The sequence below is a fragment of the Phoca vitulina genome, unplaced genomic scaffold (assembly GCF_004348235.1).
Source record: "Phoca vitulina isolate PV1807 unplaced genomic scaffold, GSC_HSeal_1.0 scaffold66, whole genome shotgun sequence".
In the NCBI taxonomy this organism is placed as follows: domain Eukaryota; kingdom Metazoa; phylum Chordata; class Mammalia; order Carnivora; family Phocidae; genus Phoca; species Phoca vitulina.
The window spans coordinates 5,579,025-5,605,039 of NW_022589769.1; the positions used below are offsets into that span (position 1 = coordinate 5,579,025).

Below are 26,015 nucleotides of genomic sequence, written 5' to 3' on the forward strand. Positions count from 1 at the left end.
TCCAGGGTGAGCATCCAGTATGCTTGCCGCCAAGATGAGCACCCAGAGAATGACATGGCACAGCATCATGAGCACCCAGAAGGACAGGGGCTAATATAGAAACAGGCCTTCTGCATCAGGGAATGTGGTATCTTGCGTTGCTGCCAATTAATTAGTGATGAGTTTGTCGTGTTGCTTGTTGCCCAGGATGATTAATCTGAGCCCAAATCCAACGAAACCATTAAGGAAAGTTCACAGCAAGATAAGCTGTGAGTGACAATGTTACCCTTTAGAAGAAGGGGATCTGACAGAATGAGATGCAACCCCCTGCCTCCCCCTCGCTGGTTTCCAGCCTGTCACAGTAAAATCCCCGAGCTCCTGCTGTGACAAAAGAGCTGAGAAGGCATGCTTCAGAGTCATCAGGGACTCTAAGAACTTCACGGGGCCGGGCTCTTCATTTCTCCAACCTGCTTGTCCCACAGATGAGGGGGTCGAGGTCCAGAGAGGTCACTGTACTTGGGTATAGACACACAGCAAGCATCTGACTCAGCGCGGGGACTACAGCTCTGTCTTTGGACTCCCAGTGTTGTCCCTTCCTCCAGTGTCACAGGGTTGTGCTCTCACAGAGGAGAGGGCGGTGTTGAACATGCTCTTTAAGGATGTGAGACTAGAGGCCTGGAGACCTGCCTTCTAGCGCACGCTCTGGCACCAGCTTTCCCCTGGAACTGAAGATGTGAAGGGACACGCTGGCTGTTGATGGTGGCCTTAGTGGTTTCCCCCCCATGGCTTCCAGAGGCCAGATCAGCTTCCTTACATGATGGTCTCAGAGAAGCTGCAAGATCTCTTGAAACCCAGACTCTAAAACTTACACAGTATCACCTCCACTGTGTTCAGCTGGTTGAACCAAGTGTCCGGGCCAGCCAAGCAGACTCCAGAGTGACAAAGTTACATCACCAAGGGTCGTATGGGATAGAACTTAGTTTTTCAGTAATCTTTGCAAATTGCATCTTTCACTTCTGATGGTCTAGAAAGGTAAAGTCCCCACAAGAATAGCAAAATAACCCCAGTGACTCCATGACCAAAATATACCTGATGTATCTTCTCTGGATGACGTTGCTTATGAACTGCTCTCAATTACCTTGTGGTGGGGGGTGGTGGTATACAGGGATGGGGCCGAGAGAACTATATGTTTATGTATGTAGATCATGTGATTGCTTATAGGCATGCATGCCAGTTTATGTTCAAGTGTATGTGTTTTTTTTAATGTTCAAGTGCATGTTTTAATTTGATAGTTGACTTATTTATTTTTCCGAAAAGACGTCATATGACTCAAAAGAATCTATAATATCAAAAGAAAAAGCCCAAATTCAAAATAGATGCCAGGTAAATAAACACAGAAAGGCAGGAAAATGGAGCCAGAAATGACTTAAAAATGCATAGCATCATGTCCTCGACCACTTTGGAGAGGTAAACTACAAACTTGACCCTGCACTTCCTAGGAGCATCGCAGCTCCTGCAGAGAAAGATGGAGAAGTAGTGGCTTCTCATCTCTTGTCGAGACTGCATTCCCTCACTTACCCCCAATGGCCTTAGATTTTATGACTTGTTCATATAAATTTCTCTTCTTTTTCTTTTTGTAGTTTGATTAGGGTCTCTTATGATCAATTTCACTTTTGTTTTAAAATGTGGTCTTTTTTGGGGGGGCGCCTGGGTGGTTCAGTCCATTGAGCATCTGCCTTCAGCTCAGGTCACAGTCCTGGGATTGAGCCCCGCATCGGGCTCCCTGCTCAGCGGGGAGTCTTCTTCTCCCTCGCCCTCTGCCCCTCCCCCTGCTTGTGTTCTCTTGCTCTCTCATCAAATAATTTTTTAATGTGATATTTTATTTATTTATTTATTTATTATTTATTTAAAATGTGAACTTAAGGAAAAGCAGAGGCCAAATGTGGAGCCCCCGTGGCTTCTGTGTTCTGTCCGTGTCCTGAATGAGGCAGAAGCCAGAGGTGGTGGTGACTGACAGGAACCCAGTCACAACCCAGAATGTGCATGTTTGTCCCGACAGCAGCTTCTTATTCAGGCCGCTCCTAACACGCTCTTTCTCATCAAACAGTGCGAACCCTACAGACAGAGGAATTGGATATCCCTGCGGGGCTCATCAAGAAAGGCCTGGGTTTCCCTCTTTGTTCCTACTTGTGTACCTCACCTCTTGGAATGACCCTATGTTTACACTTCCCTGAACTTTTTATTTAGACTCTGTCACCAGCTCTGTGTTCATCCAAAATCTGGTGGCAGATTTTCAGAGGTTCTTTTTTCACCCCCATCCTTTTGAGGTCTCTCTCAAATATCTGGCTTACACTGACCTCTTGATCTCTCCTTGGTGGTCTCTGTCGTATACTAGGGTACAAGTTCCAGAGGTCCAGTCCCCATACTAGAACCTAGAATCTGCTCCCTATCAGATGGCACCAGTCACTCAGGTGAGGGGGAACCATACATAAAGAAATCTCGGGCGCCTGGGTGGCTCAGTCGGTTAAGCATCTGCCTTCGGCTCAGGTCATGATCCCAGGGTCCTGGGATCGAGCCCCACGTCAGGCTCCCTGCTCGGTGGGGAGCCTGCTTCTTCCTCTCCCTCTCCCTGCTGTTCTGCCTACTTGTGCTCTCTCTCTCTCTGTCAAATAAAATAGAATCTTTAAAAAAAAAAAAAAAAGAAAAGAAATCTCAACTTCAGGACAAGAGCAGGGAGGGAGGGAAGGATGCCGAGGCTCTCTTGTACACTGGGCCCTGAGAGGCTGAAGAGAAACTGACAGCCTCCAAAGCATTAAAAAAACAAAAGTTGTCAAAGAGCAAAAGTTCTAGGGCATCCAGTTGAATGAGGACACTCGGCCTCCCTGGTCCCAGCAGTCATCTCTTGGAAAGAAAGAAAATACACTTGCTAGCTTTAGCAGAAAAGCCAGTATCGATCTCTGTTCTAGAGAGAAGGAACGCTGCTCCTCATCAAACAAGGATCTTTTTTTAAAAGAACAAGACAAAGCCAAGAAGACACAGGGTTTCTCTCCCTCCGAATGGCTGTTAATCTTGCTGTATCTTGGCTACAGTATTAACTGGGAAAGTCAGAGAGGCAAATGGGTTTCAAATAGCCTCCACTTCTGCAATATTGCAATGGGTGCCCAGCCAACACATTCAGAACAAGTTCTATCACGCAATGGTCCTCCAATTGTTTTGAAATAACTTGTTTATCTGATATACAAGCATGCAGACACACACCATTGATGGATTCTTTTGTTCCTTCTTCCTGCCAAGTGACGTTGAGACCTTACTTAGACAAATTCTCCTTCCTTGATTCTCAGAAAACAAGTCAGAACCAAGTATTTGACAGTCCTAATATTTGGCGATAATAATTGTTCTCCCATGAGTCTTCTCTAATCAAAATCTTGCTCTGGGAATGGACTTTTTCTTGTTTGTCATTGTAAATGGACACACACACACACACACACACACACACACACACACACACACCCTGTTCCCTTAAATGAGAAGACCATGTTGTCTTCCAACTGTTTTGTACTCCCTGTCCCTCACCCCCGATGGCTAATAAACCACCAAGTCCTGTTTATTCCACCACCTGCAAAGCTCCTAAAAAATACAGTAGTAGTAGCATGCAGGGGTAAAGGGCCCAGATTCAGGATCTTCCTGGCTTTGAACTCACCATTTGCAGGCTGGGTCACTTTGGCCTCAACATCATTGTCTGTAAAGTGGAAGGAGTAACAGTACCTAATCCATAAGATTGTTGATTAAAGATATGTAATGCTCTGAGAACAGTGGGCGACACCTGACAAGCTCCCCGATAAGTGTTGTTACTGACATTGTGTCTATTATTAAATCTGTTCACTTATTTCCATCCTCACTCCTAAAGTCTTCATTCAGGCTCACCCTGTTTTCCGCCTGGACATCACCAATAGCTTCTTCTTCTTGTGATTGACTTTTAGTTTCATACTGTTGTGGTCGGGGAAGACGCATGCAATGATTTCAATATTCTTAAATATATTGAGACAGCTTTTTAACTTCCTGACTCTGCCTCCATTAGTCCATTCTTCCACCGTGTAGCTTAAACAAATGAACAAAAACTTGGTGATATTGTGTGTATTTATAGGGATGTGCAGATGACAGGAACTATGAGAGGATACTCCCTGGGAACAGAGAAAATCCATGAAGGGCATCGGCTTGTATCTTGTGGTTTTGCCCAAGGCTGTGTGAGGGGTTGGGGTGCCCAACTGGCAGCTGGGTATCCAACACTCCCACCCCTGAATGTTTGACTCTTCATGTGAGGTCAAGAACAGCTCCATTCTCTGGTCACACCTAACACAGATGGCATCATTCACTGTGTCCGGGAAAAATGTGCCATGTCCCATTTGGTCGCTGGGTGATGCTAAGGGGTTCCATGGGACAGCTTATCAGCTAGTGTTTGCTGTGTAACAATCCACCCCAATGCTCGGCGGCTTAAAACAACAGCCGTTTATTATTGTATGTCATGTGAATGTGGGTTCCCCAAAGATTGGCTTGTCTGGGTTGGTTTCAGCACATCTCTGCAGGTCAGCTGGGACCCTGCTCTCCGTTGGATTTGGATAGGTCACCTTAACTGGGGAAGGCTTGTTTTATGTATCACTCCCCCGTCTTCCTGGAACCAGCATCTAGCCTGAGCTTTTCCTTCTTCAATAGTAATGAAAATGCAAGAGGAAACATTTCAGACTGAGGCTCAGAGCCAACACATCAACACTTTTGCTTCCTATGGTTGCCCAAACTAAGCCACATGGCCAAATCGGGTGTAGAATATAATATTCCACCTCTTATGCCCATGGACTTCCTGGTTCCCAAAAGTCTGCAGCTGTGGGATCTCCCAACAGTTGCTCAAGGCAGTATTACACTTTGGGTTTACAAAGGTCCCACATGGTGAATACTGTATCTTCATTTGAGACCGGGGCTCTCAAGCTCAAACACTTTCAGAGGTCGGGCAGCTAATGTAATGAGTGAATTGAGTGGAGTGGGAGACGTAATAACACGAAGAGGTCATGCCTTCTCTTGAGTGAGGGAGATAGTGTTGGTAATGCGTGTCCAGTATTAATAGGGATATAATGTAGTAACTATTCTAACACATATATGGTGGGCACTGGTCTAAAAGCATTGCTTGTATTAATTCATTTAATCCTTACAACAAGCATTTGAGACAGTTATTAATGTTATTATTCCCATTTTACAGATGAGAAAAGCGAGGCATGGAGAGGTTTTGTAACTTACCCCTGGTCACAGAGCTGGGATTCTAAACCAAGAAATCTGGCTCCAGAGTTCTTGTTCTTAAACATTGCATTCTGCAACCAACTCTTTTTGTTTTGGGGGGAAAAAAAAAAAAAGCCAGAAATGGGACTTTCATATGGAATCATTCAAGTTTTACATCTTGACAAGTAATTTAAATGCACAAAAATCATGGTGTGGGCCAAGGGAAGTATCTTTATGGGCTGAATTTGACTGTGGGCCTCTAGCTTAAGACCATTATCCAACCTAAAGGATTGCTCTGACCTGGCAAATGTTATCAGTCTGAATTGAGGGCAGCGGTCCAGCCACGGCAGGTCTCCTACCCTTCTGGAAAAGTACTGAACTCAATCAAAGCTTCCAAAATCAATCCTTAAGATCCCAGGGGTGTCTTCAAGGGGCTCTGGCCCAGGTTCCTGCCCTGGCATTGTCCCAGCGTATCAGGTAGGCTCTGCCTGACATTAGCCAGTCCTTCCGAGGGCATCAGAAATTAGAACTGGAGCTCCAGGCGGAGACTGGCCTTGGTTTGCATATCAGGCTTGGGCCAGCTGTGAGCCTTTTCACCTTGGATGGTTCACCCTCCTGCAGGGGCCCCGGGCAGGTGAGCGAGGGCTCAGCCGCTGAGCAGGTATGGCCTCACATTGTTGCCAAGACTTGGCTGGGTGGGGGTTAGAAGCGGGATACCCTTGGAAGGCAAGAGGATGTGAAAACCAGAGATGAAAAATGTCCCGCACCATGCAGAGAGAGAGAACAGCCCCTGCAGTGTGCCCAAGAGAAAGTCTGAAAGTGCAGAGGAGGGAACATTGATACAAAGAGGATGCTTTTCTCCTTTTCCTAGAGCTTTTCCTTGAATTGCCGCAAATCACAAGGCAAGTTTTTGTGGGATTAGTCCGCCCCTCTTGAGCCTGTACCAGAGTCTGTGTGGGTCTGTTAGAGGAGGGGAAAAAGTTTCCCTGCTTTCCCTGCAAATCTAAAAAGTATCCCTTAATCCCCAGTCCTTCCAGAGGGTGAGACCTGTCACTGTCCTGCTGCAAAACCCAGCTCGTTTGTGCTTTCAGAGGAGAGAACAGCCAAATCTCTTGATTTTACTTGATGTAGCATTTTCCCTCATTATCAATCCCACCTCTTCCTCTGTCAGTTTGAAGGAAAGGACTTATGATTTTTTTTTTTTTTCCTCTGCAAAATCCCCCACCCTCCATCTTTTTTGGCAGGAACAGACACTGGGATTTCTGAAGGTGGGAAAAGAAGTGGTATTACATCCTCAAGTTATATTTTTTAGCACTTTATGTAACGAATCCTGACAATATTTACTCATTTGTATTATCTAGAGGGTTGCTATTTGCTGTGCCTGATGTTTTCCAAACACAGAAAAATTAAAAAGAAAAGAAAAGAAAAAAGCAGCTCCCCGCCTCACTGTGTCCATGAATGCTGGGGATGTGGTTGATCACATTCCGGAGGGGACACGTTCTGTTTGGGACACCTACGATTGTTTCATGGCAATGAAGCCATGATGGGTTTGTGGAAAAAAAAAAAAAAAAAAAACCCTTATTATTTCCTTATTGTTAATGCAATGCATGTTCATTGTAAACATATCTTAGAAATACAAAAGGAGTAAAGGGAATAATCACCTGTGTTTTTTTTTCATCAGCGATAAGCTCAACAGTGTGAAATACAGCATCCCATGCACCCATTTACAACTGAACTGTAAGTAAATATTAATATCCAGATTTATTTTGCAATATAATGGCAGCCCCACAGTAAGAAAGACTCGAAATGCCTGCATGACGTTCCACCACATTGCTGGTCAATAACGTCTTCACTTACTCCCTTACAGGTAGATATTTAGGTGACTTCTAAGTTTTCATGTCTATACATGGATAAATGTTTTTGCTCACCATTCTTTGTATTTGCTAGTACCGTAGGCTATTTCTGTAAGTCCAATCATTGAGTCAAGGGGGATGGATATTTCTAAGGCTCTTGATAATTTTGTAGGAAATTGGTACAAATGTACACGGTGTGGTCTTCGGAGACCAGGTCCATGTCAGCCTGTCATTGGGGCTTTTCTTTGTCCTAGGGAAAACCAGAAAACAGGCTGGTGACTGGAGAGTGATGGGGTGGAGTTGAGATTTGAAGTAGGACAGTCAGGGATGGTGTTGCCAAGGTGACAGTTTTGGGCAGCAGGTCTGTGTCTCCCAAGTTCATGTGCTGAAACCCTCCTTGGCAATGTGATGGTACTAGATGGGGCCTTGGGGTGATTAGGGTTCCATAAACTCATGAGGGGGGCGCCCCCAGAAATAAGGATGAGTGCCCTTACAAGAGTCACAAGAGAGCTTGCTTCCTCTCCCTGCTCTCTGCTCTGTGAGGGTACAAGAAGTCAGCAATCTGCAAAGTGGAAGAGGACCCGGCCACGCTGGAGTCCTGATCTCAACTTCCAGCCTCCAGAGCGGCGAGAAGTGAACTTCTGTTATTTACAAGCCACCTGGCCTGTGGTATTCTGTTACTGCAGCCCAAGTGGGCTAGCACAGTGGTTGACACCAAATCGAGGTGGGAAAGAGCCATCTGTGTATCTAAGAAGGGGACTCCCAGCAAGGATATGGCAGGTGCAATGTCCCCTAGGCAGGAAACGGTGTGTTCTAACAAAGAATGGTAAGAAGGGCAGGCTGACTGTTGGCCTTGAGCTTGCTGGTGGTCAGAGCAAGAAGGGGAGCTTCACCGGAAATGTCCCTCCTCTGCCACACTGTGCTCAGTACTTTCTGAAACACTTTGAATGAACCTGCTGGATGCAGGGGAATATGCTCAGGTGACCAATCCAAACCATTGACACGTGCTACTCTATGAAAAAAAGGAGGCAACCTTTATCTAATGCAGAGGTGCTCCCTTCCTTGTAGAAATTCAGTGGGCTTCCTGGCTCAGAAGTCCAGAGACTTTGATAGACTCTACATGTTGGGAGGAACTGGTGTTGAAGCTCCTTCTGGAAAAAAAAGTCCCTCTGGAAACTCCTATTTGCTATTAACTTTCTTAATGTTGCTAATGATTAACATCACTATATTATCAGCAATGAAAATAATTGCTCACAAATACAAAGAGATTTATCTCCCAGGTTTCGGGCTGAAAGCTTTATGTGGATGACCTCAATTTAATCATTACAACAACCTTAAGAAGTCAGTGATATTATTGTCCCCATTTTTCAGAGGAGGAGGAGATCAGAGTTTAGAGTAGTTAATTTCTCCGGGATGACAGAGCTGGTAAGTGGTGGAGCTGGAATTCGAACCCACTTCTGTCCGGGGAACCCTGCCTTCCAGTTTGTTTCAGAGAGGGCTCTGTCAGAGCCCTACTTTATCTGGTGAAATGCTGATCCACAGCCCTTTGGAAGAATTTATTCAGTTAACTAGGCCCTGTGGAAGGAGGGCTGGAAACTCCGCTCGAATGCCTCCTGGCTGCCACGCTGAGATCTGGCCTAATTATGGCTCTCCCAGCAACGGAAAGGGTTTGGTTTGTCGGGAGGGCACATGCAGCCGCCCCTCTGCACATCCCTGGGTTCTGGTCACAGACCCAGTGGGAAGCTCCCTGGGCAGGGGCCCTGGAGGCCTGTCCCCAGGTCCACTCGGCTGAAATAAGCAGTCTCCTTGGATCCCCTTGAACAGTAAGAACAAGGCGAGGACTGCCCTGGAGGGGACCCGCAGCAGGATGCTCCAAGGGCAGCCCAAAGACTTCCTACCCCTGCTCATCCAGTAGAAGCCCCCTCTCCCCTTATCTAACCACCTCCCCCTTCACACAGACTAATGCTCACTCGCTGCACAGAACATTGCTCTGTGGTTAAGAATGTAAAGACCCTTTTGCCACATTTCCATTAACATTTACCCTGTATGACTGATCATTTAGATCATTTAGATTTAGGTTCTCATTCACTATTCCCAACTCTGTGAAGTGGGGAGACTTCAATCTCCCTTTTGTGGAAGGAGACCCGAGGCCCAGAGACGTTAGTAATTTTGCTCAAGGTCACACAGCTGGGAGGGAGAAGAGCTTGGGTTGAAGCGTAGATTGGCTGGCTCTAGAATCCATGCTCTGAACCGTTCCATAGAATGGGGGATAAACAGACCTAGGTTCAAATCCTGACTATACCATATCCCCACTACTTGCCCATGAGCACATCCTTTACCTCCTCTGTGCCTCAGTTTCCTTGTCTGTGCAGTGCGGGTGCTAGTTCTGCCTACACCGCCGGAGGAGGGTGTTGAGGAGGATCACATGATAGAGTGCATGTGAAGCTCCAGGTAGGAGTGTGGTTTCCCAAGAGGACTCGCCCTCCTGAAGTTTACGTTTCAACTCCACTTCCATCTCCACACTCCTATTTCAAAACAGCCCAACTGTTACCCTCCTCCAGAACGCAAAACTTCCCCTTGATCCAAGCAAAAGAAAGAATTCAAGGGATAGAGTGAGGGGGAGCAGAGCCCAAAGTAGCAAGTTCTTGCCCACCTTTCCCCTCCGATAATCCCGCACTGCAAGATGTGCTGACTTCCTAGACCCAGTCCACCCCCGGATTCCGTTTCTGAGTGGGATCTCGTGATGTAACAGGCTGCAAAGAGCAGCCAGCTCCCCTGGAGCAAGGACCTCTTTCTGGAGCTTCCCTGCAAATGTAACCCCGCTCCTCCCCCTCTCCTCTGCCAACCTAGCTCATCCAGGTGGGCCCTCCAGGGGAGAAAGCGGACGTACGTTCCCTTGCATTTCCCTCTCCTGTTCTGTCACCGGCTCTGCCCCGTTGGCAAAACTCAGAATCGGATTACTCAAAGTCTCATTTATTAATTGGGGATCGGAGCCCCTTTAGGACAGAACCAGGCGCTTGGTGAGGAGCTGAGCTGCAATGAAGAATTTAATTTAAAGAACAAGTCGATTCAATTGAATCCTGAAAATCATTCTGATGTGCTCCCAGGGGAGTCTATTTGGAATCAGTAAATGTACCCGTGTCACTGTCTCCTGTCTCTACTTTCCCCTGCTGGCCCCCAGCCAGGGGGAAATTGTTCACAGGGACCAGGTGTCATTTAGAGGACGTGTGGGATCTGCCAAATGCACAAGGTGGGGCACTTCTCAGCCCTGCCAGGAGATCTCTCTCCTGCTCTACCCCCCTGCTCCCCCAGGCCCCTACTTAGTCCCCTCCTTCCCTCCCTCCCTGCCTCTCTCTCTCCCTCTCTCCTTCCTTCACTCTTGGCCTCTCCTCCCTTTTATCTTCCTACAAAAATGCTATGAAAATAGCCAAACATAAAGAAGCAGAGAGCAGAGTGGCAGCGGCCAAGGGCTGGGGGCGAGGGGGGGGGGGGGGGGGGGAAGGAGTGAGCGATGCTGGTGGGAGGTTACACAGTCGCAGTTCCGCAGATGCTGGAGACCTCACACACTCCATGCTGGATGAAGCTGGGAGACCAGCAGCAGAATTCAGAATTCGGCCACGCTTGGGCTCCAACCCTGATTCCGCCAAACCTATTCTCACTTTTCTCAATGTAGAATGAGGAGAGAATCTCGTCCACCTGGCAGGCTCACTGTGAAAGCTGAAAACACTGTAGCAAGTGAACTGAGCTGAGGGCCATGATGGTGGTGGTTTTGCTACGGTGGGGCGACCGGAGTCCCAGTGCGAGAGGTGCACGCTGATTTTATAGCCGACCGGGTGGCCGCGGAAGGTTTTATTAGACACGGGGTGGCATGATCTGGGCCGGTCATTTCCTTCCTCCTCAGCCTGGGAGGACCCAGACTGTTCTCTCCCGGTCCCTCTGAGTCACGACGAGGGGAAGCTGGAGAGCCAGCCATCTATACGTGTCATCTCTCATTTCTGCCCCGCGGAACCGAGGTGAGCAGGCAGGAAATTAACCTACTTTTTTTTTTAACCTATTTTTTTTTTTTTTTTTTTAGAAAGCAGAAACGTCCCTAGCTGGTACACATGTGTGAGTGAGCTGGACAGAGCCCCAAGCCTATCTCGGAATAAATAGTTCTTACGAGAAGCAAACTCCACAGCGATCAGCTGCTGTAACTCTAAGGTAAATCATGAAATGAAGTAATGACACTGGCAGCCCCGTACTTTAGGAGGAGGGATTGGGGCCCCTCTGGCCTGAGTTCTTTCCAAGCAGGCCCTTGGCTGCAGTCAGACTAAGCTGCCTCTCTGCCTCTGTTCACATCACCCTGCATCTAGACTCTGCCTGTTCTACTCCCCCATGGGTGACTTGCCTCCCTTTAGACAGTCTCACCTCCTCCAGGAAGCCTTCTGTCATGGGGCTGTCACCCAGTGAAAATGGCAACGACTTTTCTGTCCAAGAGGACTGATAACTCTAACTATAAAGCATTTTAAAGCATTCGTGTTTTGGGGGCACCTGTCTGGCTCAGTCGGTAGAACATGCGACTTTTTAAAAATTTTATTATGTTATGTTAATCACCATACATTACATCATTAGTTTTTGATGTAGTGTTCCACGATTCATTGTTTGCGTATAACACCCAGTGCTCCTTGCAGAATGTGCCCTCTTTAATACCCATCACCAGGCTAACCCATTCCCTGACCCCCCTCCCCTCTAGAACCCTCAGTTTGTTTTTCAGAGTCCATAGTCTCTCCTGGTTCATCTCCCCTTCCGATGAGCATGTGAGTCTTGATCTGGGGGTCCTGAGTTCAAGCCCCATGTTGCGTGTAGAGATTACATAATAATAAGATTTGTTTTTTAAACATTCATGTTTTCTCCATCTGTAAAAAGAGAATATGAAGCAGTTCCTCAAAAAGTGAAAGAGAATGACCATTTGAGCAAAGAACTAAAAACAGAAACTCAAACAGAAGCCCGTACACATGCTCACGGCAGCATTGTATCCATAATACCCAGATGTGGAAACAGCCCAAATGTGCATCAAAGGATGAACGGATAAAGGAACTGCTATGTCCACACAATGGAATACTACTCAGCCGTAAAAAGGAATCCAGGATGCACGTGTGCCACCACGTCGGTGAACTTCCAAACAACTGTATGAGGACATGAACTGAAAGAAGCCAGTGAAGGGAAATATCCAAAACAGGTAAATCCATAGAGACAGACTGTAGAGGGGTGGATGCTGGGGGCTGAGTGGGGAGGAGGGAACCGGCACTGAGTCCGTGGGTACAGGGTTTCTGTTTAGGGTAATGAAGACGTTTTGGAGCTGTATAGACGTGGTAGGTACACAGCATTCGGTGTACTAAATGCCACTGAATTGTTGGCTTTAAACTGATGGATTTTATGTGAATTCCACCTATTTTTTTTTTAAGTGGGGGATAGCAGTAACTAGGCACCTAATCTGGTTGTGTCTGAAGGATGAGATGATGCAGGTAGAACTCCAGATGCATTCTGTGGCTCAGTACATGCGATTCCCCCTTGTTCTTCACAGAGTTAATCTTCACAGACTGTAAGGACCCGATCCCTGGGCTCCTGTGGTACAGCCAAGTTATCCTTCACTTTTTGGGACCATAGTAACTGTTTAGGGAAGCCAACTGAAATTTTTTTTAAATAGGAAATGTACAAAAAGGTCCCACTCCCCAGCTTAATTTCTGTCTGTAGTACAACTTTGGGGGATCTTATTCTCAATCTACATCCAATCTCTGTGTTTGAGCACTCACAGTAATGCGCCAGTGGGTTACTACAACCTCTTCCTTGGATTTTTGAATTTCTGGTTCTGGGAAGATTTGTACAAATGCTGTCTTCTTGCCACCCACCACACAGAAGCTGTCTTTTATTATTATTATTATTATTATTATTATTACTAACGATAGTTTTTTGATAATTGAAGGAAAACAAATGCACACACTAAATCAAGTTGGCAAGAGTGTGTAATTTGATGCTAAGTATAAACTGAAGAAGCTGGTTTTTAGATATCTTGATGTTCGTGGACAAAATAATAGTAATAATAATAAAGGGTTGCTTTTGTTTATTGAACAGTTAAACTGTTTTGAAGACTATGCTACAGATTTGTGCATTTTAATTCCCACAACAAACTTATGAGGTGAGTTCTATTATGACCCCATTTTATAGGTGGGGAACTGGAACATTAGTGAAGTTAAGCAGCATGCCCAGGGCTGAAATATGGAATAAGTTTGCAATGAATCAAGTTTAGAGAAAGACGGCCATTCATTCATTGATTTCTGGGGAGCAGAGGTGTCAAGAGATGACGGTGGTATTAGAGAAGGCAGGGGAAGGACACCTGAGGCTAGGCCTGTTCTGAGACACAAGGTCAAGATATCCAAGGTAGGCAGCTCCTAAGATGTCTCCTGGTGATCCCCACCTCCAGGTATTCAGGCCCTTATGTAATCACCTCTCAGGGCTGACCTGGTAACTTGCTTCTAATAAATATATGACAAAGTGATGGGATGTCCCTCCTGAGCTTACATTACAAAGACTGGTTCCCTGCTTGCTCACCGTCTCTTTCTCCCTCTCTCTCTTGCTCTGATGGAGTCCAGCTGCTGTGATGGAAGCTTCTCCATAGAGAGGTCCACATGGCAGTGAGGACCTGTGGCCTGCTAACAGCCATATGACTGAGCCTGGGAGTGGACTGACCTTCAGTTGAGCCTTGAGATGAAGAGTACAAACTCATGAGGGACCTCGAGTCAAATGACCCAACTATATCACACTAGATTCCTGACCTACAGAAACTAGGAGGTAATGCACATTTTATTGTTTTAAGCCACCAAGGTTTGAGATAATTTGTTACCCAGAAACAGATAATCAGTACAGTAATGTTTTCAAAGCACAATTTTGTGGGTCCCTGCTAAAGACAGGAGAGATCGAGAGGGCAAGACATAGTCTCTACCCTCCAGGAACTCATGGGTTAGTAGAATGAACAGAGAATGATCTAAAATGGAGAGGTAGAAGTATGTGCAAGGCACAGAGCTGGTAGAGGGGATCCAGTGTTAATGAAGAGCTCTGGGGCATTGACGTATGGATAGGAGTTCACTAAGTAGATGCTAGAAACAGTAATTTTTTTGAACAAATGAAGAGGCCTGAGTTGTAAAAGGTGGGAAGCAAGACCATTTAGGATACAGGAAATGGGTCTATCATGATTTGGTGACCAATCTGTAGGAATTGAGGAATAGACACAGGGTGGAGTCAAGGGTGACCTGGGGTTTTTTGTTTGGTTAAATGAGTGGGTGGTTGTGCCATCAGTTAAGATGGAGACCACAGGAAAAGAAGCATAAAGAGCAGTGAGCCTTTGGAATAGATCTCCGATTTGTTCTGGGTTGTTGTTCTTTAGCTTTCTTTGATCACTCTCTGATAACATACACACACACACCAGTATTAGTTACCTACTGCTGTACAACAAAATACCCCACAGCTGAATGACTTGAAACAACCAACATGTGTGAAGTTTCTGGAGGTCAGAGTTCTGAGAGTGGCTTAGCTGCTCACGGTTTCTCACAAAATTGCAGTCAAGTTGTAGTCATCTTGCAGTCAGTTGCAGTCAAGGCCATGGCTGTAGTCATCTGAAGGCTTGCATGGGGCCGGAGGATCCACTTCCAAGATGGCCCACCCACATGGCTGTTGTCCGGAGACCTCATTTTGTCCCCACTTGAGCTTCTCCACGGGGATGCTCCACATGCTAACTTCCTCCAGAGCAAAGCAAGCCAAGAGTGAGGGAATAATCGGGAGGCTGGAGGGCTTTTTATAGCTTAGTCTCCTAAGTCACACAATGTCACTTCTGCTTTATTCTATTCATTAGAAACGAGGAACATCAAGGAATATATGGACATATCTTAAGCCTACACCCCCCCCCACACACACACACTCACGTGTATACATACACATGTGTGTCATTATGCCGGTGCCCAGCTCATAGGAGGTACTCATAAATATTTACAAATGAAACAATTACACTCCCTCCAGAAGGGTTATTCTATCTCATTTAATATATTATAAACATGGTTCCATGGTGTTGTTAGCTTGAAAAGATAAAACTGCCAGTTATTTTATCTGCAAATATGGGTTTATCTGGGAATAGCAGAAAATTGCAAGGGAAAGCAAGCTACAGCAAAACCATGGAGAACAAAGGGGAGGACCACTCTTCTATACAGGAAAGGGGGTGGGGAGGCGTTGGGAGGGGCTCTTATAAACAAAAAGTTCATTGGAATAAACTGGGAGTTCCAAGTATACTGGCTTCTCATTAGCTGAGTTGTGACAGTCCCTCATTGGCTGGGCTGTTGCTGAGGGAGAAGGAAAGCCTTTCTTCGCCCTGCGGGGGTGAGAAAGTGGTAGCTAAAATAGTACCCTATGCAAGGTGCCTCTCTTCCTGCGAGGTTTAGGTCTGCCATTGATGAGTGCTAGGGCGCGAGAGCTCCCCCTACTGGCCTCCCAACTCCGTTCTGAATGAGGGTTCCCTTTACTCATTTTCACCTCAGACACAGATAGATAAAGCATACACCTTGCAGTCAGGCTGGCTTGCGTTTGAGTCCCAGCACCATCTGTGCAAACTTGAACAAACAATTTAACAACTCTGAAGTTCAGTTTCATTGTTTAAGTGAGAACAATAGCACCTTTATACCAAAGTTGCTGTAAGGATTAAATAATCTATTATATGCACAGAACTTCATCTACGGCTTGGCACATAGTCATCACTTTTAGAAATGCCGTTTATCATTAACCTCATGCATTCCTGAGTGGCGTGGCCCTTTGTGTGCTTTCCCTGTACTTTCTGCCTTTGTTTTCCTGTGGCTAGAGGTTGCGGCTTTACGGATTCAGACATCTGGGGATGAGCTAGATCACAAGAGCCTCACAGTGCAGAAAGGGGATGTGCCTTCTGTTCCCCTAAAAGCACAGGATAGCTGCCTGTTTTGTCTTTGCTACGGGAGTCTAAAAAGCATGGAGCCTGATGCCAGTCATTATGCTGACTGTAGACATGATTAATTGGTTGTCTATTCCAAGCATTAACACTTATTCCCATAGATACCAGATTACAATGACTAATTAGACAAAAGTCTTTCCAAAGCCCGTTTGAATTATAGCTCTAATGTAATAAACCCCTAAGTTTTTATTCAATCTGTACTTGATCTTTTTTCCTGCTCTTTCACTTTATAGGAATCAATAAGTTGTTTAGACACCTTTAATAGAGAGGAAATGAACAGAAAGCAGGTTTTGCCACTTTATAAAAGTGACTTTGAAATGTTTTACCTTTAAAAAAAGACCATCCTTTTCATCCACCCAATGAGTTGGGATTTTTGAGGCTAATTTAGATGGGCTTGTTTCCATGATTAGGTGAGGGCGATTAATGGTCTTGCCAGCAATTAAAGGTGGATTTCACCGTAATAAAAATGAACTTGCTTTCAGGAAGCTCACTGTGTTTATTCTGGATGCCATACATCATAGGCCAGGGGCAATTTGTTTTCTGTTCTTGCTTCGTGCTGCATCTAATGCTTGTTTCCTCTGCTCTTCCATGACATTCGAAGTGCATCTGGGAGGCTAAGATCCTTTCAGAAAATAATTATTTTGAGGCACCACATGAATAATAGGATAGTGAAGAAAGGGAATAGGATGTTCTAGGACTTTTTAACCCCAAAGCAACAGATTGTATGAACTGTTCTATTATATTTGGCAAAGTAGTCTTCGTTCCAGAGGCCCATCCTCTTGGGGGAAAAAAAAAATCTTGTTCTGGTGCTTACAAGTGAGGAAGTGGAGGAAAAGCACCATGTCAAGTTCAGGTGTCGATGTTTGTTGCAATAGAATGGCAGGATGGGAGACTGGTACCCATTGTATGACTTCTGGTCTTTCTCTATCCCCTGTAACCATTATGCTGAGGGTCCCGAAATGACATGATTTAAGGTAGATCACTTAGGCAGGAGAACTGGTGGTGATGAGGTCTGCCAGAAAAGGTCTGGTTCCCTAAACACAGGTCTCGGGCAAACATCCTAGATCAAAGACATTCCAAGTATCCCAAAGACAGTAACTCCTGACATTTCCTCCTGCCCCACATGCCCCATGGCTAGCATAACTCACAGCGTGACCAGCTCCCATCCATCACAGCAGGAAATCAACAGATCATTGTCAAAGTAGAGGAATCTAGAGGTCCCAAACTATTTAGCCATATGGAGATAACAGTAGAAAAACTTCAAAGGTAAATGGTTAAAATTGGCTCCCAAGGGAATCTCCATAGGTGCGTGTGTGTGGGTAGAAGGTAGGAATAGGGCAGGGGACTGTTGCATTTCATTACTGAAAAGAGGGAAAAAAATGTTTATGAAGAGTCTGTAATAACATAGAAAAATATTTATAACCTAAGTGAGAAGGCTGGTAACAAATTATATACACAGTGTATCCACAAGTATATAAAAACTAAAACCAAAACAAACAAAAAGGTACACAGAGGGAAGGCCTAGAAGGAAACATGCCAAGTTATCTACAGCTTCCTGGGCGGTGGGAAACAGGATCGTTGTATTTTTGTCACAACTTTCTTCATTTCCGCATTTCCCCAATTTTCCATGGCAAACGTGCACAGCGTTTGTAATGCCAAAATAAACGAAATATGATCGGTGCCGTGTGCTCGCCTCTCTTCGTGTGGAGTGGCTAGCAAAAAGGATCATTTGGCTGGGAGTCAGGAGCCCCAGGGTTTTGCTCCAGCTCTGCTAACGAGCTGCATCCCTTGGGCAGGAATCCAGCTTCCCTTCTACTGTGAAGACGAGGCTGGAACTAAATGATCACCACGCTCCCTTCTTGCTCTGGCATCCTAAGATCGGTGCTAGGGCAATTCGCTCTGAGCTGGGAACAACTCCTTATTCTTTTTTTTTTTTTTTTTTAAGATTTTATTCATTTACTTGACAGAGAGAGACACAGCGAGAGAGGGAACGCAAGCAGGGGGAGCAGGAGAGGGAGAAGCAGGCTCCTCGCTGAGCAGGGAGCCCGATGCGGGGCTCGATCCCAGGACCCTGGGATCATGACCTGAGCCGAAGGCAGACGCTTAATGACTGAGCCACCCAGGCGCCCCAACAACTCCTTATTCTTTGATCACAGCGGTCCCCTCAGGCTTGCTCGGTCCCCTTGAAGTGATGTTTTGCTTCCTTGTCAGATGCAACCTGCTGTTGGAGGCAGGGGTCTCATGGAGGGAGAGTGGTCTTAGAGTCAGGGAGCCCTGCCTTCTCAATAGTTGTGTGCCCTGGGGCAAATGATATCTAGCACAGCACCTGTAATGTGCGGGGTCCATAGTCATTTGTAATGAAGAAACCTCTCTGAACCTAGCTCCTCGTTTTTAAAAGGAAGATAGTAATTGTTCCTATGTCCTATGAGGATGAGAGAAATTGCACGTTTGGGGACATAGCACAGTGTGTGCTATGAGAAGTGTTTGATAAATGGGAGCTGTCCCAGCAGAAGCCAACTGTTATTGTAGGCCCAAAGCTTAGCACTGAGCTATAGGCTTCACATTCATTGTCTCATGGAATCTGACCATACTCTTGCCATCAGGGAGGTGTTTCTATTCAGTTTGGGAGGCAACATAACTGTGGTTAGGAGCATGGGCTCTGGAGACAGTCTGCTATAGTCTCGCTGCGTAATTGGGCAAGTTAGGGAATGTCTGGAAGCATCCCTTTGGTCACCTGTAATATGGGGATGTTAAGAGGGCACCCACCTCATAGATGATTGCTGGGATTAAATAAATTATTTTATGCTCACTGCATGGAATAGTGCCTGGAACATAATACAGATGAGGTCACTGAAGCTGACAGGCGTTGGATGGCTTTCCTGTGGAGGAAGGTCACATATTCAGGAGTGGAGACATGAGCCCAGGCGGTTTAGTCACTGCGCTCTATCTACCCTCTCCCTGGTCAGCTCTTTAACATGGGTGAATACTGATTAAAAATACCCAGATGAACGCATGCGCACTTCCAATCAAATCTGTAGGTCAGAGTAAATAAAATCTGATACAGAGCGTTGGAATCTGAACGATTACAACAAGGACAACGCCAGAGAGCTGCAAGGGCCCCATTGCGTGGCCAAGCTGAAGATGAGTGATGGCATTTGGAAGGAGCTTATTACTGGTCAGGCGGAGCCTGGGCATGAAGCAATCACTCGCTCACTGGTGAGTCCCTGGTGGCCACCCGTAGTCTGAATGGTTCGTTGGTGGGCAGGAAGCAGAGGGGGAGGGGGTCAGTGGTTTTGCATTGTAAAATGTGGAACAGAGAAGACAAGTGATTGCAAAAGTCCTCTGAAATCACAGAGAACCTATCCAGAGTGACTTCTTACAAACAGACTTTCACTGTTTCTTCCTGTCTAGGGGAGTCTATCTGTAGGTGTGTTTTGACCTCTCTCCCCAGGAAGGGAACCAGGAGGATGACCTCTCCTTGATTTTTACTGGGTTCAAGTGTTCAAGTACACCTTCAGGTCAGGCTCAAACTCACAAGGGACCTTCTTTAAGCCCACAGTTACTGAGTGCTTACAACGTGCTAGGAGCTGGTGGGGTCAATAGAAACAATAATTCCTAATATCTGAAGCCAGTACAATAGTCCAGCCATCCTGTATCACCCAATCTAAGATGACATCAATAGCTCACACTTGTATTTTATGCCAAGGGAAAAACAACAACACTCCATCCAATAGCTGATGATATACCGTCAATTGTGAGCCACATTCCGATGTCAAAGATAACAAAATGTGGGAAATGTGCACCATAGAAGTGATGAAATACACCGTTAACTCATTTGGTCTTCCATCAGCTCCACAAAGCAGATATTAAGATACACCCCCTTCAAGAAGGGGAAACTTGGCCAGAAATACTAAATAACGTGTTTGAAGTTATACAGCTAGTAAGACAGAGAGCCAAGGCTTAAACCTCAGCAGTCTGATGGGAGCCCATGGGCTTCCAACAGCCTGAAAATCACCTGTTCTCCTCAAAATGAAGGCAGGAAGTCTGCTGCCTCCTCTTCTACTTCCTCCCCATTGAGCCTCAGGCCTGTCTTCATACCTTCCCTGCTCCACAGACTGACTCCCTCCCGACCTCCAGAGGCCAGCAGAGCCCAGCAGGTCCAGAGTCCCCTTCCTGGATCTTTTCCGTCCAGTCCAGGAATTCTCTGGTTGCAAACAACAGAAACTACTAATGACCTAGAAACAAAAGGGGGAGTTTACTGATGAGAAAGGGGCAGCTTGCAGAACAGACAGGAAAGCAGGGCTTGGGGCAACACCACGAGTCTAGATGCCAGGGAAGCTTCGAACATCTGCCGGGAGGGATCTGTATCAACCGCTTCTGTTTATTTTTCCTAAATCTGTGTCACAAAATTCAAGAGTCAGTGTCCCAGGACAGAGTCCCGGTTGGCCTGGTGTGGGTTAGGGCAAGGGATGCTCATTAGTACACTAGTGTTTTCCCAATTCCATGCACAGGAGAGAGTTCCCCAAGAGGAAATCTGGGTCAAGAATATAGGTTCCGGGGTCAAGCTGTTTTCTCTCCCAAGCTGGCTCTGCCTACTAGCTGGGTGACCCTGAGCCACTTACCCTCTCTGTACTTCCGTTCCTTCATCTGTAGAATGGAGATCACAACAGCCTTCCCTCACTGGGTTGTTGGAGGGATGCATGAAATGACCCATTGTACCCTGCATGTATTCAGTGCTTAATAATGGTAGTTGCTGCTTGTCCCCTACATGGCTAACTTCAAAGGCTATGGCTGTCTGTCCCAGAATCTTCCTGATTCCTAGAGCTTCACAAATCATTGTTTTCCCAGAAGTACCTTGTGTCACTAAAATTGGAAATGCCTCACGTTTGATCTTCTGGAGCTCTCACTTGGGAAAAAAAAGTGTTTTTTTTGCTCAAATTTTCTGTCTGAAATACCTACTATCTCACATTGGTATATAAATGGATAATTTCTAAAGCCATCCCACAAGTGCTTTTTTACATTTGATCTACTAGTTACATACTCTGTGCTCAGCACTATGGCAGTGTCCATATGCCAGGGGGAAACTTCTATTTGTAATATCATTCATGAATTTATTAGTAGGTCAGGGATTCCCAACCCCTGTACCATTGACAATTTTGTTGATTCTTTGTTGTGGGGGCTGTCCTGTGCATTGTAGGATGCTAACAACATCCTTGGCCCCTATTCCTGGGTGCCAATAACCAATACCACTCCCTCCCTAATTATGAAATCTAAAAATACCTCCAGACATTTCCAAATATCCTAGGGGGGTGCAATATGGCCCCCAGTTGAGAACCACTGTTCTAGATATATGTAAGTCCCTTCACAACCTGACCTTCCCAGTGTCTCTCGGGTTCATCCTCAAATTTCCAGGGCCTAGAAGAGTCGCTGCCACATAGTAGGTGCTTCCTATTTGCAAAAATGACCAGATAAACCCGGATCATGGCAATTTTCTGCTAAAAATAAAACAAAAACCTGCTTCCACCATCCCCTATCACTTTCTAAATCAAGTTCACATTCCTTAGCTGACATTCGAAGCCCTACATGATAGAGGTCCAGTCTACATCCCGAGCTCTCATTAGGACTCACGTGGTCCCCATAGTCTCATTTCACTGAGTTTATTTTTGCAAAACAAACTCTCCAGCCGGCTGCATTTCCCCTGCTCTTAAGAGACCTGTGGGAGAACTCTCAAACAAATATTGTAGTCGTCAAAGTGACACTAAGAGGTAAACCCTACATGAGTAAGAGACGGTAACACTTTCTCGCATAGGAGTAAAGCTGACTCTCCTCCCTGTCTGACACAGATTTGAAATGGCACAGCTGAAGCTGTGGTTGGAAAGAGCCCAACTTCAAGGGAGCCTTCTGCCTTTTGTTTCTCCATCCCTGACACCTGGGCTGGGGATGGGCCCCTGTGCCCATTGAGGGGGAGGGTACTCCGGATCTGATTTTTAACCCTTTCACGTCCATGGCGGAAGTGCAGCCCTGAGTTTACAGCAGGAGACTGGTATCTCAGCCATGGCCTCCCAGCTATGCTCTTTCTGGGTCCTTCTGCGACCTAGGGACAGTGTTTCCAGGGACTGCACTGCAGAGACGTGTACAGAGCTGATAAAAAAAATGGGGCAAGGAACCCGAACACGTGTGGCTTTTCCAGCAGGGATGGTTCTTGTTTAAACTTTGGTTTTACATTTGTTTTGGTATCTGAATTTGAAGCAAGGCCAAGAAAGAGGGAAATTTGCAATTATAATTGCTTCTTATCCTGTTAAAGCAAAGCTTTAAAATGCAGTGGTAGGTTAGATATGGAAGCAAACCGCCATGAGCTCTGGGGTCCAAAGATCTGAGTTCCAATTCATGTTTCTCTCTTTGTAGCTGGGGCACCTCGGGCAGGTTGCTCACCTTCCTGGGCTTTGGTTTCCATATCTGTAATAAGGATCCCAACTCTTTGGGTTGCTGGAGAGGCTTAAAAGAGGTAATGCATGCCAAGTTCACCACACAGAAAGGGAAGCTTTGTAGCTGCTCTTGTTTTGTAGTTACTGGGGCACACAACCTCCTGGAGAGATAGCAAGGTCACCCTTGGAGAAGGGCTTCTTCTGAAGGCCGAACCTTAGCCCTGGGGTAAGGTACAGCAATGACAAATATGAAGTCAGTGATTCCTTACCCTTGGTCTGTGAGGGAAGACTGGGTGGGCAGGGCAGAGGGTGGGAGATATTATTTGGCAAAGGTGCTGGAAGATTCCATTTATAACTAGACTGTGGGCTCATTCTCTGGCCACCCCTCCCTGGGCCTCAGTTTCACCATTTGTACAACGAGGAGGGTAGAATTTAAATATCTCTAAACGGTTGTCATTCTTTGGTATTCTAGCCTCGCACCCTTCAAAATCTCTGCAACGATGGCAATATTCTATATCCATCTCCTCCAAGATGGTAACCATTAGCCAGATGGAGGTATTGAACATCTAAAATGAGACTTGCATAGCCATCAAAAGGAATAAGATCTTGCCATTTGCAACGACGTGGATGGAACTGGAGGGTATTATGCTGAGCGAAATAAGTCAAACAGAGAAAGACATGTATCATATGACCTCACTGATATGAGGAATTCTTAATCTCAGGAAACAAACTGAGGGTTGCTGGAGTGGGGGGTGGGGTGGGAGGGATGGGGTGACTGGGTGATGGACACTGGGGAGGGTATGTGTTCTGGTAAGCGCTGTGAATTGTGCAAGACTGTTGAATCTCAGATCTGTACCTCTGAAACAAATAATGCAATATATGTTAAGAAAGAAAAAAAGAAGAAGAAGAATGTAGCAGGAGGGGAAGAATGAAGGGGGGGAAATCGGAGGGGGAGAAGAACCATGAGAGACAATGGACTCTGAAAAACAAACTGAGGGTTCTAGAGGGGAGGGGGTTGGGAGGATGGGTTAGCCTGGTGATGGGTATTGAGGAGGGCACGTTCTGCATGGAGCACTGGGTGTTATGCACAAACAATGAATCATGGAACACTATATCTAAAACTAATGATGTAATGTATAGGGATTAACATAACAATAAAAAAAATTAAAAAAAAAAATAAAATAAAATAAAATAAAATGAGACTTGCATAAACCAGAACTGAGTTTTTAACTTTATTTAATTTTAATAAATTTAAATTCAAACATAAATAGCCCATGCGGCTAGTGGCTACCATGTTGGCTACCATATTGGATAACACACCTCCAGGATTCTGGGAATCCACAATGGGGATTCTAAATGGAAGGACAATCCCCAGATTGTGACAGTCTCTGTCCATCTATAGGTGGCATTAGGAGGACATGGTTAAGATCAGTTGTCACTCTAATGGATTCTGATACCTGGGAGGTCAAGGACCATGCCTCTGTCATTGTGGTGTCCTCTCTAGAGCCTTGCACAGTGGGTGGCTCATGGCTGGTGATCAATAAGAGTACACTGAATGAATGAATGATCTTTCCCCAAGAGTCTCTCTTTTGTCTTCCTACTATAGGCCTGAAATTTCCACTAAAGACAAATTCTGGCAGCTTTTGCACTATGGTGTCCACCATTCATCTGTTAAAATTCAGCTGCTCTGGGGAAAATATTGCAATAAAGCCATACTAGCATCTGCCCTGCATTAATCTCTCAGATCATAAGTAGAATGCCGGAAGCAGGAGAGGAGATGACACAGTAGACAGAGAAGGGGATTCTATAATACAAGGACCCTATTTATTGTGTAATGTCTGTGTTTCCTTCTGTATTCAGGTCTGTCTAACAACCTCTGGTTGTGTTTGTGGATGGATGTGTGCAATGTCTAAGTAGGATTTATGCATCGTTAGAGAATTGTGCTCCATATGGCAAAAATAATACTAGCCACCAATTAACAGCTAATGTGACCTTGAGCAAGTACTTAACCTTTTGAGGTTCTTTAGCTGTGAAATGGGGATAATAATAGGAATTACGATCTTTGGAACTTGTGATAATTCAATAGGATATTTTTTAAAGTACCTAACACCTGACGTGTAATGCTTGCTAAATAACCTAACAGAATTGTGACTATATATTGTATTGTCCACACACTGTATTTTTTCAGCAATTATGCTAAGTGCATTACAGATATTCTCGTCTTTAATTCTCACGACCACGTTGCCAGCTAGGTATTGTATTATCTGAGTTTTACAGACGGGAATGGCCTCAAAGAAGCTGAGCCTCTTAATAAATGCTGGTTCTCATCATTCCATTTGTACCCAACACCCTTTTGGAAATGAAATGTGTTCAGTCTCATGTCCAAGAGCCAGGCTGGCAATGTCCTGTCACAAAGTCTGTACCCAAAGTGGTACTAACACATACACTTTGTCTCCCATGTCCCTCAGGAGGCAGAACCCCCAGCGATTTAGTATCAGATCCGCAATTTAGCGCTTGACTCTGAATCAGAACTGATACTCTTTGGTCTATGAAGCTTTGACTTCCTGGTATCTTTTTGGACCCAGACTGAGCCAGATTAGCTGCCTCTGAGAGTTTCTGTAGCTCAAGAGCCACCTCCAGGGCTCCAGCCCAGTTTCTAGCCATCTTTGGACCAGCAACCCCAAAGAAAAAATGGGAAGATTACAAGTTCTTGATTTAGCAGACTGGGTTCAAATCCCAGCTCTACCACTCACTAGCTATGTGACATAATTCCTATGACTTGCAGTTGTTACTTGCTTTTTTGGTTTTGTTTTTATTCATTTTTACCTTTAAAGATGTATAGTATTTGCCCTAGGGTTACATTATCAGCTATGGTTCTTTGGTCACAAGCAACAGCATCTGGTTCCAGATTGCTTAAGCAAAAAGGAACTGATTAGAAAAATATGGAGTAGCTTCCAGGATAGAAGAAATAGTACACAATGTCTGGGCAACTCTAAAAGGCCTTGGTGGCACAAACCTCTTGATGGTTATATTAGTCAGGGTACTCCAGAGAACCGATTGGATCTATCTATCTATCTATCTATCTACTTATCTATCTGTAATCTATCTAGTCTCTCTCTCTCTATCAATAAAAGAGATTTACGGTTGACCCTTGAACAACATGGGTTTGAACTGTGCAGGTCCATTTTACATGGATTTTTTTTTCCCGATAAATACAGCACACTGCTATAAATGTATTTTCTCTTCCTTACGATTTTCTTAATAACATTTTCTTTTCTCTAGCTTATATGATTGTATTCATAATATAATATATATATATATAACATGCAAAATAGGTGTTAATTGACTGTTAATGTTGTTGATAAGGTCAACAGTAGACCATTAGTAGTTAATTTGGGGGGGAGTCAAAAGTTATACATGGATTTTTGACTGTGTGTGGGGTCGGTGCCCCCCGACCTCTGTGTTCTTCAAGGGTCAACTGTATTATAA

At 45.3% G+C, this 26,015-nt stretch overlaps 1 long non-coding RNA gene across 1 annotated transcript in view; it reads left to right on the top strand.

Moving 5' to 3' along the window:
• The window catches only part of LOC116624353, a 153,957-nt gene that overhangs the window by 19,614 nt on the left and 108,328 nt on the right, over positions 1-26,015 (top strand). Inside the window, exons 2-5 of the long non-coding RNA XR_004297879.1 lie at positions 6,926-6,981; positions 11,173-11,297; positions 12,003-12,315; positions 13,727-13,925. This is a non-coding gene — a long non-coding RNA (uncharacterized LOC116624353). The remainder of the gene's footprint in view (positions 1-6,925; positions 6,982-11,172; positions 11,298-12,002; positions 12,316-13,726; positions 13,926-26,015) is intronic.